This window comes from Nerophis ophidion, linkage group LG07 (assembly GCF_033978795.1).
Source record: "Nerophis ophidion isolate RoL-2023_Sa linkage group LG07, RoL_Noph_v1.0, whole genome shotgun sequence".
Taxonomy (NCBI): Eukaryota; Metazoa; Chordata; class Actinopteri; order Syngnathiformes; family Syngnathidae; genus Nerophis; species Nerophis ophidion.
The window spans coordinates 66,417,235-66,430,793 of record NC_084617.1 but is presented as its reverse complement, the minus strand read 5'-3'; positions in this window follow the sequence as shown (position 1 = coordinate 66,430,793).

Genomic DNA, 13,559 nt, shown 5'->3' with positions numbered 1-13,559 from the left:
CTCCTCTGTGTTTAGTATTTCCTGTCCTTAGTCCCTGTCAAGTGCTCTTAATTTGTCAACTTCCTGTCTTGTTCCCTGAGTGCTGTGTTCCTCCTCAGTGTGTTTAGTATTTCCTGTCCTTAGTTCCTGTCTAGTGCTCTTATTTTGTCAGCTTCCTGTCTTGTTCCCTGAGTGCTGTGTTCCTCCTCAATTTGTTTAGTATTTCCTGTCCTTAGTCCCTGTCTAGTGCTCTTAATTTGTCAGCTTCCTGTCTTGTTCCCTGAGTGCTGTGTTCCTTCTCAGTGCGTTTAGTATTTCCTGTCTTCTAGTCCCCGTCAAGTGCTCTTAATTTGTCAGCTTCCTGTCTTGTTCCCTGAGTGCTGTGTTCCTCCTCAGTGTGTTTAGTATTTCCTGTCCTTAGTACCTGTCTAGTGCTCTTAATTTGTCAGCTTCCTGTCTTGTTCCCTGAGTGCTGTGTTCCTCCTCAGTGTGTTTAGTATTTCCTGTCCTTAGTTCCTGTCTAGTGCTCTTATTTTGTCAGCTTCCTGTCTTGTTCCCTGAGTGCTGTGTTCCTCCTCAATTTGTTTAGTATTTCCTGTCCTTAGTCCCTGTCTAGTGCTCTTAATTTGTCAGCTTCCTGTCTTGTTCCCTGAGTGCTGTGTTCCTTCTCAGTGTGTTTAGTATTTCCTGTCTTCTAGTCCCCGTCAAGTGCTCTTAATTTGTCAGCTTCCTGTCTTGTTCCCTGAGTGCTGTGTTCCTCCTCAGTGTGTTTAGCATTTCCTGTCCTTAGTTCCTGTCTAGTGCTCTTAATTTGTCAGCTTCCTGTCTTGTTCCCTGAGTGCTGTGTTCCTTCTCAGTGTGTTTAGTATTTCCTGTCCTTAGTTCCTGTCTAGTGCTCTTAATTTGTCAGCTTCCTGTCTTGTTCCCTGAGTGCTGTGTTCCTCCTCAGTGTGTTTAGTATTTCCTGTCCTTAGTTCCTGTCTAGTGCTCTTAATTTGTCAGCTTCCTGTCTTGTTCCCTGAGTGCTGTGTTCCTCCTCAGTGTGTTTAGTATTTCCTGTCCTTAGTTCCTGTCTAGTACTCTTATTTTGTCAGCTTCCTGTCTTGTTCCCTGAGTGCTGTGCTCCTCCTCAGTGTGTTTGGTATTTCCTGTCCTTAGTTCCTGTCTAGTGCTCTTAATTTGTCAGCTTCCTGTCTTGTTCCCTGAGTGCTGTGTTCCTCCTCAGTGTGTTTAGTATTTCATGTCTTCTAGTCCCTGTCAAGTGCTCTTAATTTGTCAGCTTCCTGTCTTGTTCCCTGAGTGCTGTGTTCCTCCTCAGTGTGTTTAGTATTTCCTGTCCTTAGTTCCTCTTTAGTGCTCTTAATTTGTCAGCTTCCTGTCTTGTTCCCTGAGTGCTGTGTTCCTCCTCAGTGTGTTTAGTATTTCCTGTCCTTAGTTCCTGTCTAGTGCTCTTAATTTGTCAGCTTCCTGTCTTGTTCCCTGAGTGCTGTGTTCCTCCTCAGTGTGTTTAGTATTTCCTGTCTTCTAGTCCCTGTCAAGTGCTCTTATTTTGTCAGCTTCCTGTCTTGTTCCCTGAGTGCTGTGTTCCTCCTCAGTGTGTTTAGTATTTCCTGTCCTTAGTTCCTGTCTAGTGCTCTTATTTTGTGAGCTTCCTGTCTTGTTCCCTGAGTGCTGTGTTCCTCCTCAGTGTGTTTAGTATTTCCTGTCCTTAGTTCCTCTCTAGTGCTCTTAATTTGTCAGCTTCCTGTCTTGTTCCCTGAGTGCTGTGTTCCTCCTCAGGTTGTTTAGTATTTCCTGTCTTCTAGTCCCTGTCAAGTGCTCTTAATTTGTCAGCTTCCTGTCTTGTTCCCTGAGTGCTGTGTTCCTCCTCAGTGTGTTTAGTATTTCCTGTCCTTAGTTCCTGTCTAGTGCTCTTAATTTGTCAGCTTCCTGTCTTGTTCCCTGAGTGCTGTGTTCCTCCTCAGTGTGTTTAGTATTTCCCGTCTTCTAGTCCCTGTCAAGTGCTCTTAATTTGTCAGCTTCCTGTCTTGTTCCCTGAGTGCTGTGTTCCTCCTCAGTGTGTTTAGTATTTCCTGTCCTTAGTTCCTGTCTAGTACTCCTATTTTGTCAGCTTCCTGTCTTGTTCCCTGAGTGCTGTGTTCCTCCTCTGTGTTTAGTATTTCCTGTCCTTAGTCCCTGTCAAGTGCTCTTAATTTGTCAACTTCCTGTCTTGTTCCCTGAGTGCTGTGTTCCTCCTCAGTGTGTTTATTATTTCCTGTCCTTAGTTCCTGTCAAGTGCTCTTAATTAGTCAGCTTCCTGTCTTGTTCCCTGAGTGCTGTGTTCCTCCTCAGTGTGTTTAGTATTTCCTGTCCTTAGTTCCTGTCTAGTGCTCTTATTTTGTCAGCTTCCTGTCTTGTTCCCTGATTGCTGTGTTCCTCCTCAGTGTGTTTAGTATTTCCTGTCCTTAGTCCCTGTCAAGTGCTCTTAATTTGTCAGCTTCCTGTCTTGTTCCCTGAGTGCTGTGTTCCTCCTCAGTGTGTTTAGTATTTCCTGTCCTTAGTTCCTGTCTAGTGCTCTTATTTTGTCAGCTTCCAGTCTTGTTCCCTGAGTTCTGTGTTCCCCTTCAGCTGCGGCTGATTGGCACCTGGCCACACCTGTTGCCAATCAGCCTATTTGTACCTCCTTTGTCTTGTGTCAGTTGCTGGATCGTTGTATTGTATTGCATTGTCGTTGCCACATGTCACTCTTGTCGTGCTACCTGTCGTGTCATTTTGTTACAGCCCCTACCTGTCATGCTACACTTTGTCCTGGTCGTCGTAGCGGTGAGCTGTTTCTGTTAGCATTAGGTATTTCCAGTTTTTCTGTTTGCTATCCACTAGCTTCCATGCTAAAGTTCCTTTTTGTTTTTCTAGCTCCCAGTGCTAGCTCCCAGTGCTAGCTCCCTTAGTTGGTTATTCCGCCCACGTGCGTGCTTTTTGTTTGTTTTTGTTTACTTTTAATTAAATCATGTGTTCTTATCCAATGCCTGCCTCCATCTCTGCATCATGGGGTTCAACGGCAAATAACCCTGACACCTCTGAGTTTTACCATAGCAACTTATTACTTTCACCTGCCGCTTGTGTTCCAGATGCACACCCGTTTGTCATCACTGACAGGGACGGCGTGGCGCAGTGGGAGAGTGGCCGTGCGCAACCCGAGGGTCACTGGTTCAAATCCCACCTAGAACCAACCTCGTCATGTCCGTTGTGTCCTGAGCAAAACACTTCACCCTTGCTCCTGATGGGTGCTGGTTGGCGCCTTGCATGGCAGCTCCCTCCATCAGTGTGTGAATGTGTGTGTGAATGGGTAAATGTGGAAGTAGTGTCAAAGCGCTTTGAGTACCTTGAAGGTAGAAAAGCGCTATACAAGTACAACCCATTTATCATTTATTTATCATTATTTAAGCCTGCCTTTGCCAGTTAGTCGGGAAAGTTGAGGAATGCTCATCAAACACTTATGTGGAACATCCCACAGGTGAACAGGCTCATTGGGAACCGGTGGGTGCCATGATATGGGTATAAAAGCAGCTTCCATGAAATCACGGACAAGGATGGGGCGAGGGTCACCGCTTTGTGAACAAAAGCGTGAGCAAATTTTCAAACAGTTTAATAGTAAAAATTCTCAACAAGCTATTGCAAGGAATTTAGGGATTTCACCATCTAAAGTGCGTAAAATCTTGAAAAGGTTGAGAGAATCTGGAGCAATCACTCCAAGTAAGCTATCATATTATGGACCTTTGCTCCCTCAGGCGGTACCGCATCAAAAAGCGACATCAGTGTGTAAATGATATCCCCACATGGGCTCAGGAACACTTCAGAAAACCACTGTCAGTAACTACACTTTGTTGCTACATCTGTAAGTGCAAGTTAAAGCTCTACTATGCAAAGCCAAAGCCATTTATCAACAACACCGAGAAACGCCGCCGGCTTTGCTCGGCCCGAGCTCATCTAAGATGGACTGATGCAAAGTGGAAAGGGGTTCTGTGGTCTGACCAGTCCACATTTCAAATTGTTTTTGGAAACTGTGAACGTCGTTTCGTCTGGAACAAAGAGGAAAAGAACCGTCCGGATTGTTCTAGGCGCAAAGTTCAAAAGCCAGCATCTGTGATGGTATGGGGGTGTATTAGTGCCCAAAGCATGGGTAACTTACACATCTGTGATGGCACCATTAATGCTGAAAGGTACATACAGGTTTTGGAGCAACATATGTTGCCATCCAAACAACGCTATCATGGACGCCCCTGCTTATTTCAGCAAGAAACTTGGACGACATTAATGAATGGATGGGTGTGGGGTGTGGGGGTTGGGGGGATTAGTATCTTAGATGAGTTTTCACACTGTGGATAGATAACTTGTTTGTTTCAACTTGTTGTAAAATTGAAGCTTCTGTTCTGACAGGACACACACCCTCCTGTCCTGGAATATAGCTCAGTATAGCTCCGTTGGTAGAGAAGCCGTGCCAGCAACTTGTGGGTTCCAGGTTCGATCCCCGCTTCCGCCATCCTTGTCACTGCCGTTGTGTCCTTGGGCAAGACACTTTACCCACTTGACCCCAGTGCCACCCACACTGCTTTAAATGTAACTTAGATATTATGTTTCTCTATGTAAAAGCGCTTTGAGTCACTAGAGAAAAACGCTATATAAATATAAATTCACTTCACTTTTTCTATTTTTATACATTTTTGAAAAATGTGCTAAAGAGGCGCAGGTGGCTCTAGAGCCGCTGGTTGCAGACCCCCCAGGGTAAGGCTTTGGGGGCGGTATAGTACGGTTGGTAGAAAGGCCGTGCCAGCAACTTGAGGGTTCCGGGTTCGATCCCTGCTTACGTCATCCTAGTCTTTGTCGTTGTGTCCTTGGGCAAGACACTTTACCCACTTTCCCCCAGTGCCACCCACACTGCTTTAAATGTAACTTAGATATTGGGTCTCACTATGTAAAAGCGCTGTGAGTCACTAGAGAAAAGCGCTATATAAATATAAATTCACATCACTTTTTCTATTTTTATACATTTTTGAAAAATGTGCTAAAATGTGCTAGAGCATCGGGTTGCAGGGTTTAGAATGAAAAAAATCCTGGCTTTTATTGTCCCAATACCTACTCAGTGGCCTAGTGGTTAGAGTGTCCGCCCTGAGATCGGTAGGTCGTGAGTTGAAACCCCGGCCCAGTCATACCAAGGTCTATAAAAATGGGACCTGTTACATCCCTGCTTGGCACTCAGCATCAAGGGTTTGAATTGGGGGTTACATCACCAAAAATTATTCCCGGGCGCGGCCACCACTGCTGCTCACTGCTCCCCTCACCTCCCTAGGGGGTGAACAAGGGGATGGGTCAAATGCAGAGGACAAATTTCACCACACCTAGTGTGTGTGTGATAATCATTGGCACTTTACTTTAATAACACAAAATAATTCCTACTGTAATGTGCAACTTTATAGCAACATCAGTTCCAATTATTTACATGAACACGCCTCGTGCTTTTCTGTGTGTGTTTATGAGAGATCCTCCAGACCTTGTAAAATGTTTGCAACCTAAAGATTTATCCTCTGGTCTTCGTCGGCTATGAAATCCCTCATCACGTGGAGCTGCGACGCCTTAAGTGCATTTTTATAGGAGTACCTAAAGTGCTTGAAGGGGCATCTCAGCCCCGATGCTTGTATCTTAATGCAAGCCTTTCAGCTGTTGGGGTTCAGGGCGAACATGTGGTCATTGTACACATAACATGATACTCACGCCTATGCGGGACGGAACATGTGCCGCACAGACCTCGCTCATCCAGCTGTTGGCGCTTTAAGAGGCTCGGTCTCAACTTGAGTTACGGCGGTCACATGCGGAATTTAATAAGATGCAAGACAAGAATTGGGGGAAAAAAAAAGAATAATTAGAGGTTTTCATTAAGGCCCCTTCTACAAACCCCGTTTCCATATGAGTTGGGAAATTGTGTTAGATGTAAATATAAACGTAATACAATAATTTGCAGTCTGGACAGCATGGATTAACAGGGGTTAGGGCGTCTGCCTCACAATACGAAGGTCTTGAGTAGTCGTGGGTTCAATGCCAGGCAGGCTTGGGATCTTTCTGTGTGGAGTTTGCATGTTCTCCCCGTGACTGCGTGGTTTCGCTCCGGGTACTCCGGCTTCCTCTCACCTGTATGTATTGCAGCTTCTGGATGTTCTTGCTGGGGATCCCGACAGGAAGTGCGTTGCAGTAGTCTAGCTGTGACGGTTAGCTGGCATCGTGGTGCGGGTTCGTTCTCTCTATGATGCAGTCGGATTGGACACAGCGTGAAGGTGAGATATGAAGATTTATTTATACTACAGAACACAGACTAGGAACATAAACACTTGCACAAGGCACTGAAGGCAAAAGAAAAAGAACTAGCATGGGAGCAAGAAAGAACTAAAAGCGCTAGCATGTGAGCTAGGGCAGTGGTCCCCAACCTTTTTGTATCCGCGGACCGGTCAACGCTTAATAATTTGTCCCGCGGCCCTGGGGAGGCGGGGGGGGGGGTCCTTTTTTTTTTTTTTTTCTTTGTCCTGAAAAAGGGACGTTTTTGTCATAAAAAAAGAGTTTTTTGTGGTTGCTGAACTAATTGTAAGTGTATATTATGTTTTTTATGTTGATTTAATAAAAAAAAAAAAAAAAAAAATTGGTTGGGGACCACTGAGCTAGGGAACAAACAAAGGAGTAGCGTGGAAGCTAGCAGGTACAAAACAGTTCTTAAACACAAACGGGAATCAGCGTCGTCACCTGTTGCATGGAACAGAAATTACTAGGATGCGAGCGCGAGTGAACAGAAAGGGCAAGCTTAAATAAGGTGATAATCACCAGGCAGGTGCGCGTAAAAAACAAGAGACAGGTGACACTAATGCGTGACTATGGCAACGGAAACAAACAGGAAGTGCCACCAGGAACTAAGGAAGATAAATACTAGGGCTGTGGATCTTTGGGTGTCCCACGTTTCGATTCAATGTCGATTATTGGGGTCACGATTTGATAATATATCGATTTATTCCATTCGATTCGATTCTCGAATTCAAAAACAATATTTTTCCGATTCAATACATAGGATTTCAGCAGGATCTACCCCAGTCTGCTGACATGCAAGCAGAGTAGTAGATTTAAAAAAAAGCTTTTATAATTGTAAAGGAGAATGTTTTATCAACTGATTGCAATAATGTAAATTTGTTTTAACTATTAAACGAACCGAAAATATGACTTATTTTATCTTTGTGAAAACATTGGACAGTGTGTTGTCAAGTTTATGAGATGCGATGCAAGTGTAAGCCACTGTGACACTTTTCTAATTTTTATAAATGTCTAATGATAATGTCAATGAGGGATTTTTAATCACTGCGATGCTGAAATTATAACTAATATTGATACTGTTGTTGATAATATTCATTTTTGTTTCAATACTTTAGGTTTGTTTTGTGTCGTGTTTGTGTCTCCTCTCAATTGCTCTGTTTATTGCAGTTCTGAGTGTTGCTGGGTCAGGTTTGGTTTTGGAATTGGATTGCATTGTTATGGTATTGCTGTGTAGTGGTTTGTTGGATCGATAAAAAAAATAAAAATAAAAATAAAAAGATTTTTTAAAAATAAGAATCGATTCTGAATCGCACAACGTATTCGATTCAATTCGTATTCGAATGGATTTTCCCCCAAACCCCTAATAAATACCAAACAGGATGTGATACAAAAACTGAACAAAACCAGAATATGATATGAACCGAGCAGCGGATCATGACACTAGCCTGGTCTAGTTTAACTCGGGGGTCAGCAACCCGCGACTCTCGAGCCACATGCAGCTATTTATCGGCACCCTGGTGGCTCCATAGAGCTTTTTCAAAAATGTATGAAAATGGAAAAAAAAGATGGGGGTAAAAGTAAGCATTTTTTTTTACATGTTTAACTTTCTCCAACGCTGCCACAAAAAGACGTGTTTTATGCCACTCCTCCTTTGTCTCATTTTGTCCACCAAACGTTTTATACTGTGCGTGAATGCACAGCATTGAGCTTCGTTGATGCTATTGACTTGTTGGCATGCTAATCCGGCATATTTGGTCAGTGCATGACTGCAAGCTAATCATGCTGTTTCGGCATGATGGATGGATGGATGGACTCTTCAGTCTGACTCATTAGAATGGATCGCTACAAACTAAAACCGTATCGGCCGTAGGCAACAGCAGCGTATGTCATACACCGATTAACATCTGTCAGGGACAACAGCTGGCACGCACGCCTTTGTCCTTATTCTCTGCCCGGCTTTTATTATGCGGGCCGGCTGTAGAAGTAGAACAAACCGAAACGACAGCTTGAATGTGCAAAACAGTCAGTGATATTAAAACGTTCTCAGTGGGAAAGGAAGTCCATTTTATTTATCCGTCTGTCAGGCAGTGCATGTGGCAGATTGCGCAATACTCTCATCACAGCATTGCCGAGCGCACTGATAAGACTCTTGTTTGTTTCTAATGAGTCGTCTTAGTCGTGTCTCTTTCCTGCACGACTGTCGCTTTCGCTTTGAAAACGAAGCAAGAACCCGCGGAAATCAAGGCTGCCTGTTGAGAGTTTAACATGCATGGCATTCACAGCTACAACTGTCCCTTTCATCATTTTTTTACATTGACTTTTTTTTTTTTTACACACCTATAGATCAGTGGTTCTCAACCTTTTTTTCAGTGATGTACCCCCTGTGAACATTTTTTTAATGTAAGTATCCAAGTATTTGATATTTTTTTATTTTCAAAACCAATACAGTATAAACCTTTTTTTAATTATTATTGTTGGGGCTCCCTCAAGTTAGCTCCTAAGGACCCAGAAGGGCTTCAGTCTTAAAAAAATGTAAAAAATAACTCATATGATTTTTTTTCATAAAACCCTGGAATCTCTAATTCAACTTTATTATTTATATTTTTTTTACATTTTACAAGATTTTTGTCAAATCCCTATTTTTTGGGTCGAAAATACAAAATATACAATATTTTTACCCCCAAAATATTTCAAAGTGGAATATTTGATATGGAGTAATTGGATCCTAACAAGGTCAATAATTCATAGCAAAATTGATTTGAATTTATTCTATTTTTTTTTTTTTTTTAATAGCAGTTGTTATTAAATTCCATTAAAATTATTGGGGACCCAAAAGTGGCCCACTCATAAAAATGCCATACTTTTTAATTTACTTTTTATTTTCCATTCAACACGGTATAGCTCGCTTGGTAGAGTGGCCGTGCCAGCAACTTGAGGGTTCCAGGTTTGATCCCCGCTTCCGACTTCCTAGTCACTGCCGTTGTGTCCTTGGGCAAGACACTTTACCCACCTGCTCCCAGTGCCACCCACACTGGTTTAAATGTAACTTAGATATTGGGTTTCACTATGTAAAGTGCTTTGAGTCACTAGAGAAAAGCGCTATATAAATATAATTCACTTCACTCTTTATCAGCTTCGGATAATATATTGTGTAATCAGTTTAGTATATTTATAATAGCAATCAGTAGAATAATTAGCATAATTGGTATTTGTATATAAGTAGTATGTAACTTTTTAAACCATTTTCATATTTTTGTTGGATTTATGTCCTTTTTGTCCTTAAATAAATCAATAATTTATAGAAACATTGATTTTGATTCATTATTATTTTTTGAGGAATGCTGTTATTAGAGTCAACAATGCAACTTTTTCTCCTTGCATTTCACCAATTTGCTCTTTTATTCCACTTTTTATTGTTTAAAAAAATAAATATATATATATTTTAATATTTTTAGAATGATGTGCTGCGGGCCGGTAAAACATTAGCTGCGGGCCGCAAATGGCCCCCGGGCGGTATAGCTCGGTTGGTAGAGCGCCCGTGCCAGCAACTTGAGGGTTCCAGGTTTGATCCCCACTTCCGACTTCCTAGTCACTGCCGTTGTGTCCTTGGGCAAGACACTTTACCCACCTGCACCAAGTGCCACCCACACTGGTTTAAATGTAACTTAGATATTGGGTTTCACTATGTAAAGCGCGTTGAGTCACTAGAGAAAAGCGCTATATAAATATGATTCGCTTCACTTCACTCTTTATCAGTTTCGGATACTATATTGTGTAATTAGTTTAGTATATTTATAATAGCAATCAGTAGAATAATTAGCATAATTAGTATTTGTATATAAGTAGTATGTCTCTTTTAAACAATTTTTTAAATTTTATTGTATTTATGTCTTTTTTGTCCTTAAATCAATCAATAATTTATAGAAACATTGAATTTGATTCATTATTAGTTTTTGAAGAATTATAAAAAAAAAAAGGTGTTACTAGAGTCAACAATGCAACTTTTTCTCGTTGCATTTCACCAATTTGCTCTTTTATTCCACTTTTTATTGTTTAAAAAAAAACATATATTTTAGTATTTTTAGAATGATGTGCTGCGGGCCGGTAAAACATTAGCTGCGGGCCGCAAATGGCCCCTGGGCCACACTTTGGACACCCCTGCCCTAATCAGAGCAAAGCATTTTTGGTTGAAAAAAAAAAGATAAAGAAGTACAACACAGCACTATGTCATCAGTTTCTGATTCATTAAATTGTATAACAGTGCAAAATATTGCTCATTTGTAGTGGTCTTTCTTAAACTATTTGGGGAAAAAAGATATAAAAATAACTAAAAACTTGTTGAAAAATAAACAAGTGATTTGATTATAAATAAAGATTTCTAAACATAGAAGTAATCATCAACTTAAAGTGCCCTCTTTGGGGATTGTAATAGAGATCCATCTGGATTCATGAACTTAAATCTAAACATTTCTTCACAAAAAAAAAAATCTTTAACATCAATATTTATGGAACATGTCCACAAAAAATGTAGCTGTCAACACTGAATATTGCATTGTTGCATTTGTTTTCACTGTTTATGAATGTGAACAACTTTCCCTGTCGCCGCTCGGGTTCCACTGACCATCCAGGAAGGGCATCTATTTTGCACAGGTTATGACTTCTTTATTTTGCAATAAAGCTTTAGTGTGGGTCGAGTCGCTTTTCAACTCCTTCTCCGCTGCTCGCTCCTAAGTCGCTTTTCAGCCGGTCGCATCTCCGTCTCCCGTGTCTCGCTCTTTGCTTCCGCTCCACGGTCGCTGCTGCACTTCGCTCTCCTCCTCCTCCTTCCCTTTTATACATCATGCGGAGATAAGTTAATTGTGTCCCGGTGTGCGAGACACGCACCTGATCTCGCTCGTAGCGTCGCTCCCGGCACGCCCCGCCTCTCCACTCGGTCGTCGTCTCCGCCTCCTTGCCGCCATCTTGGGCCGGGCTCCAGCGTGCCCTGCCCCGCTGCTCGTTCGCCGGCTGCGCCTCTCCACAATAAACTTACATTCATATTTTGTTGAACTATTATTCAATAAATATATTCATAAAGGATTTTTGAATTGTTGCTATTTTTAGAATATTTAAAAAAAAATCTCACGTACCCCTTGGCATACCTTCAAGTACCCCCATTTGAGAACCCCTGCTATAGACCAGGGGTCGGGAACCTTTTTGGCTGAGAGAGCCATGAAAGCTAAATATTTAAAAATGTATTTCCATGAGAGCCATGTAATATTTTTTTAAAAACTGAATACAACTAAATACGTACATTTTTAAGTAAGACCAACATTTTTAGAGTATATTAAGTATCTCATTCTTTTTAATAACATTGTTATTCTTAAGCAGAACCAATAATAAATAAAATACTTGTTGTACAAGTGCGGTAGAAAACGGACGGATGGATTAAAATGCATGAGAAGGTTTTATATTTTGAACGTTATTTTTAACACTGTGATTACCAGCGGAATTATTCATTAATTATCGTGTTAAAGCCCTACTGAAATGAGATTTTCTTATTTAAACGGGGATAGCAGGTCCATTCTATGTGTCATACTTGATCATTTCGTGATATTGCCATATTTTTGCTGAAAGGATTGAGTAGAGAACATCAACCATAAAGTTCGCAACTTTTGGTGCTGATAAAAAAAACCTTGCCTGAGCCAGAAGTAGCAGATAATGTGCGCCTGACATCACGGGTTGTGGAGCTCCTCACATCTGAACTTTGTTTACAATCATGGCCACCAGTAGCGAGAGCGATTCGGGCGATGAAAGATTCGTGCATGAGGAAAGTGAGAGTGAAGGACTAGAAAAAAAAGAAAAATACTATACAGTGGGAGTGATTCAGACGTTATTAGACAAATTTACTAGGATAATTCTGGAAAATCCCTTAACTGCTTGGTGTGTTACTAGTGTTTTAGTGAGATTATATGGTCGTACCTGTACAACCTGAAGGTCGGCCCCGCACCTTTCTTCAGCACCAGTCGACAAGCGATGCCCATTTCTGCCCTTCGCAAGGAACCCTCTTCGAAACACGATCTTTCGAAATGATCGCTGCAAAATACACTGTACTTTGTGTGTGTGGTCCAATCCGACCCTGTTCACTTGACCGCTCTGTTCCATAGTAAAGCTTCACCGTCATCGTTCGGGAATGTAAACAATGAAACACCGGCTGTGTTTGTGTTGCTAAGGGCGGCCGCAATACACCGCTTCCCACCTACAGCTTTCTTCTTTGACGTCTCTATTATTCATTGAACAAATTGCAAAAGATTCAGCAACACAGATGTCCACAATACTGTGGAATTATGCGATTAAAAACAGACGACTTATAGTTGGGAACGATGCTGGAACAAAATTTCCTCTACAATGCGACGTTTCAGCAGGATACTTCGGCGCAAATTTTAATATTGCAATTTAGTAAACTAACCCGGCCATATTGGCATGTGTTGCAATGTTAATATTTCATCATTGATATATAAACTATCAGACTGCATGGTCGGTAGTAGTGGGTTTCAGTAGGCCTTTAAATAATGTCAGCTAGAGCCATAGGTTCCCTCCCCCCCGCTACAGACCATGCTACCTCACACATATGCAACACGATCGGAAACCTGGAACCACAACGGTGTGTGTGTGAAGGGAAGGGAATTAAAACCGCACCATCTCTAAGAAATCAGCAACTGTGAGATAATTCTGTAACTAATAAAGTGAAAAGAGGGGAGGACTTTGATGGCCGAAGCTGAAAAGATATATATATATATATATTTTTTTTTTTTGTCTGTGTGGGATTTAAGATCTGTGATTCTATGGAGCTCGCTGGCTCCCCTGCTGTTATGCTCTGGAGCCTAACAGCCCCCCCCCCCCCCCTAATGTTATGGAGAATCGGAGGAATTTTATGGCTGTCTTTTCCCTTAGACCCCCTTTTTTTCTTTTGTTCCCCCTTTGAAGAATGACTTTAGACATTTTATTTACATATTTAACCACGGATGAAAGAAAAGGAAGAGAGAAAAGCTCCTCGGGGTTTTGAAGTGAATTTCGATCAATAAAACCAGCGGAACCTGATACATTTTGCCCGTGCTTTTGAGTTCGATTGATGTCCGAGATGACACCTGGCAGACACAAATTTTTTTTTTTAATCTTTCTTGCATCTTCTTATTAGCCTCGGTTTAATGGCTCGTCCTCCGCTCCGTCATGTGAGGTATGCCATGGGAGAGATGAGGGACGTTTTGGACATGTTT